Consider the following 5,000-nt stretch of genomic DNA (forward strand, 5'->3'; position numbering starts at 1 on the left):
CCATCTGTAGGTCTCCCGCAACATGACCTCCTGCAACGACGCTACCGCCATCTATGAGACGCCAAGCCGACTAAGACAGCGATGGCGCCACAGTGGCCGCCTTTCGACGCCACCCACAAAGGCTGCAGCCTCTGTCGACCATAGCACCCAATCTCCAGTGGCTCTGCCGCACGAAGCCGTGGACCGGCAATGACGCCACCCGCACCCGTTCGTGCACCACCCCAACCGCCAAACTCGCACCTCCAGCGGATGAACGGCGGACGTTTCCCGCACTCGTAAAGTGCAATCCACCCCTATAACTTGCGTTTCATGAAGAGTTATTTCCAATATGCGACATTCCCGCTGTCCGTATACATGAGCCGCGACCTGTACCACTTACGAGCGAGAGACGCGATCGCGTTGCTCACTGTACGGCGTCCGATACCGAGCCATCAGCATGTCGGTCCCCATGCGCGTTGCACTCGCACTCGCAGTCGCAAAAACGTGGGGCAAATATATTACGCGGAAGAGTTATAACAGACCGAGCCCCACTGCATGGGGGGAGTCTTTGTCACTAATGTACACAGATGGAACATTTTGGACTGGAACCAGATTACCCGTACACACGGCGCTGATTAGTAATCAATGCAGAGCCATCAAACTACAGCAAATATACACAACTGTCCGTATACATGCTGAAAGAGTCTGCCCAAAATGGGAACCACACGTCAGCCAGACACTCTGATCACGCACCACTCTCTGCTTCTAACAGGCGCACATACAATATGTAAGCACCAGCATGGAACAACATCCAGTGCATCTTCTCCGCCACATTACACAATCCACACTATCACAACCAGACCAGGAGGTCCGTGCGGAAAATACAATATCCCAGCCTTTCGACATCCACCATTGCGCAGACCAGGCACCAACACCCACACATGTCCTATACAACGGTGCACCCAACATCACAATAGTACCTCCTGTCACAGCGCACAAACAATGACATGAGTCAAAGACACAGGTCTCACACAAGCATAGAATTGGAGCGCCGCCTCTAATAAGCCAAAGGTGCATCCTGACGTGACAAATCTGATCATGTCACAAGCATTCACTTACTATAATCACTATCAACGAACCTGCCGCCCCCGCCCCCCCCCCCCCCCTACACCTTTCCGTACAACAACGTGTAACCTAACCTAACCTAACCTAACCTATGTTGTACCTTAACCTAACCTATGTTGTACCTTAACCTAACCTATGTTGTACCTTAACCTAACCTATGTTGTACCTTAACCTAACCTATGTTGTACCTTAACCTAACCTATGTTGTACCTTAACCTAACCTATGTTGTACCTTAACCTAACCCATGTTGTACCTTAACCTAACCCATGTTGTACCTTAACCTAACCCATGTTGTACCTTAACCTAACCCATGTTGTACCTTAACCTAACCCATGTTGTACCTTAACCTAACCCATGTTGTGCCTCAACCTAACCCATGTTGTGCCTCAACCTAACCCATGTTGTGCCTCAACCTAACCCATGTTGTGCCTTAACCTAACCCATGTTGTGCCTCAACCTAACCCATGTTGTGCCTTAACCTAACCCATGTTGTGCCTTAACCTAACCCATGTTGTGCCTTAACCTAACCCATGTTGTGCCTTAACCTAACCCATGTTGTGCCTTAACCTAACCCATGTTGTGCCTTAACCTAACCCATGTTGTGCCTTAACCTAACCCATGTTGTGCCTTAACCTAACCCATGTTGTCGCCTTAACGTAACCCACGTTGTCGCCTAAACCTGCTCTGTAATTGTTATACGACTCGTTCAATTACTGTAGTGTTGCCCACCCGCAACCCTCGCAATATAGTTCGCTACTCGCACTGCCCGCACCCCTGTGTATCGCTTCATGTTAAACACCTTGCAAGTCTTGCTCACTTTCCACATGCTCCTGCTGTACACTGTAATGTGGATGGCAGCAGGACGTACATGCCGCCCCTCCCCACGTCCCCACCTTGCCCCCTGCCTTCGCAAGCTGGTTGGTGAGAAGTTTGCATGTTCAATGCCCTTCGCATGCGACGTACTCAGGCTACGTTGTGGTGCGGCCTGTGTCAACTGTCCGCTGATGTCGTACGCGTGAACCACAATCTGTACTGCACATTCGTCCTTATGTACTGAATGATACATCGTGGCACATGTGTGACCGCACAACGACTGCGCCCAAAAACGGCGGACCATACAGTGCAAATATTGTGCACGCAGCTACGTGTCGTCTCCCTATGAGAGCTGGATTGCAGTGTGGTACGCCATAGAGACGTGTGGGAGGAACGGACGCCGTGGATGGCGATCAGCATGAGCTGTCTGTTGATGTATTCGGACCTAGTCGTCTCTCCTCACACACCGTGATGGCATGGTGCACCGCGTTCCATATCTGCGACATGCTACAGAGGCCGGTTGACAGTCGTTCGAGCAATGGACATCGCATACGTACGGGGGCCACCTTCCACGTATTGTCTAGGCGTGCACATTTTGTTGCGTGTATGTGGGCAGACGTAGTGTGGCGTGACACCTGACACAGGCATGCAATAATCGTTGAAGTTGCAAATGGCGATGGACGCCTGCGTTTTCTGGTGAAGTTACGCAAATGAACAAATGGTAACCTGTTGTGGTGCGGTTGTTCTCGCTAGGGGTGAATCGGTGATGGCGACGATAGGTTGAGGTACTAACCGGTTGTTCCAGCGATACCCACCATGCCGACGAAACTGAACGGCATCTGGGTGTGAAGCGATACGCGGCGGTGGCTGGGTGGGACCGTCCCCGGCCGGTGAGGGGGCGCCTCCCGGCGTGCTGGCCGCGCGGTGCGTGGGCGCACGCGCTACAGCCGGCTGGTGGGGGCGGCCAGTGGCAGGCGCGCCGGCCGACGGACGCGGCAGGCGTCGCAGCTGCGCGCCGGCGCACCCTGCGCGCGGCGCCGTGCGGCCAAAGTAGGTCCTCGCGGGCCCGGTGCGAAGCGCGGTGGACATCTTCAGTGTGCTGGTCCGATTGAGGACTGTGTGCGTTGAGGATGCGCCGCCGCCCGGCGCTCGGCGCCGCGACGCCGTCTGCTGCTCGGTCGCCCCAGCGGTTCTCGCTGGTGGTTTGTATCGCAGCTGTGCGGATGTGTTGGCGCGTGCGCTGTGCTGGGAGAGTTCGCTTCGGCACCCAAGTGGGGCTTTTGTCCTTCTGTGGCGCTGGCGTTGGAGCTGCCGGTCACCGTAGGTGGCGCGTGTTGTCTCCCGCCGGCAATGCCACGACAGCACGCTCCCGGGCCTCTGTCGGCAGCGGCAAGCTCAGTTGGGAGCACGGGTGGTCGCACCGAAAGCGTCTACTCGCCTAACTCCGGGCGATTGCGCCTCTCTCGAACCCGACCAAGTACTTGGGACGGCGCTGCGCGCCGCCGGGACCTGAGAGGGTTTCGAGGTGTATTGTGCAGGGGAGCTCAGCCTCCTCCTGTTTGCAGAATGATTGAGCGGACGCTTGCGTGTTCGCGCGGGCCCCCGGGACACACTCCCGGGCGGCCGGCTGCTCAGCTCTAGTTGACGCAGCTCCCTGGTTGATCCTGCCAGTAGTCATATGCTTGTCTCAAAGATTAAGCCATGCATGTCTCAGTACAAGCCGCATTAAGGTGAAACCGCGAATGGCTCATTAAATCAGTTATGGTTCCTTAGATCGTACCCACGTTACTTGGATAACTGTGGTAATTCTAGAGCTAATACATGCAAACAGAGTCCCGACCAGAGATGGAAGGGACGCTTTTATTAGATCAAAACCAATCGGTCGGCTCGTCCGGTCCGTTTGCCTTGGTGACTCTGAATAACTTTGGGCTGATCGCACGGTCCTCGTACCGGCGACGCATCTTTCAAATGTCTGCCTTATCAACTGTCGATGGTAGGTTCTGCGCCTACCATGGTTGTAACGGGTAACGGGGAATCAGGGTTCGATTCCGGAGAGGGAGCCTGAGAAACGGCTACCACATCCAAGGAAGGCAGCAGGCGCGCAAATTACCCACTCCCGGCACGGGGAGGTAGTGACGAAAAATAACGATACGGGACTCATCCGAGGCCCCGTAATCGGAATGAGTACACTTTAAATCCTTTAACGAGTATCTATTGGAGGGCAAGTCTGGTGCCAGCAGCCGCGGTAATTCCAGCTCCAATAGCGTATATTAAAGTTGTTGCGGTTAAAAAGCTCGTAGTTGGATTTGTGTCCCACGCTGTTGGTTCACCGCCCGTCGGTGTTTAACTGGCATGTATCGTGGGACGTCCTGCCGGTGGGGCGAGCTGAAGGCGTGCGACCGCCTCGTGCGTGCTCGTGCGTCCCGAGGCGGACCCCGTTGAAATCCTACCAGGGTGCTCTTTATTGAGTGTCTCGGTGGGCCGGCACGTTTACTTTGAACAAATTAGAGTGCTTAAAGCAGGCAAGCCCGCCTGAATACTGTGTGCATGGAATAATGGAATAGGACCTCGGTTCTATTTTGTTGGTTTTCGGAACCCGAGGTAATGATTAATAGGGACAGGCGGGGGCATTCGTATTGCGACGTTAGAGGTGAAATTCTTGGATCGTCGCAAGACGAACAGAAGCGAAAGCATTTGCCAAGTATGTTTTCATTAATCAAGAACGAAAGTTAGAGGTTCGAAGGCGATCAGATACCGCCCTAGTTCTAACCATAAACGATGCCAGCCAGCGATCCGCCGCAGTTCCTCCGATGACTCGGCGGGCAGCCTCCGGGAAACCAAAGCTTTTGGGTTCCGGGGGAAGTATGGTTGCAAAGCTGAAACTTAAAGGAATTGACGGAAGGGCACCACCAGGAGTGGAGCCTGCGGCTTAATTTGACTCAACACGGGAAACCTCACCAGGCCCGGACACCGGAAGGATTGACAGATTGATAGCTCTTTCTTGATTCGGTGGGTGGTGGTGCATGGCCGTTCTTAGTTGGTGGAGCGATTTGTCTGGTTAATTCCGATAACGAACGAGACT

General features: G+C 54.2%; 1 non-coding gene across 1 annotated transcript in view; it reads left to right on the top strand.

Annotated features, from left to right (window-relative positions):
* The first annotated feature begins 3,569 nt into the window (after positions 1–3,569).
* The window catches only part of LOC124738464, a 1,909-nt gene continuing 478 nt past the window's right edge, over positions 3,570–5,000 (top strand). The window contains exon 1 of the ribosomal RNA XR_007009830.1: positions 3,570–5,000. This exon is cut by the window's right edge and continues 478 nt beyond it. This is a non-coding gene — a ribosomal RNA (small subunit ribosomal RNA).

Source organism: Schistocerca piceifrons, unplaced genomic scaffold (assembly GCF_021461385.2).
Source record: "Schistocerca piceifrons isolate TAMUIC-IGC-003096 unplaced genomic scaffold, iqSchPice1.1 HiC_scaffold_1768, whole genome shotgun sequence".
NCBI classification, from domain to species: domain Eukaryota; kingdom Metazoa; phylum Arthropoda; class Insecta; order Orthoptera; family Acrididae; genus Schistocerca; species Schistocerca piceifrons.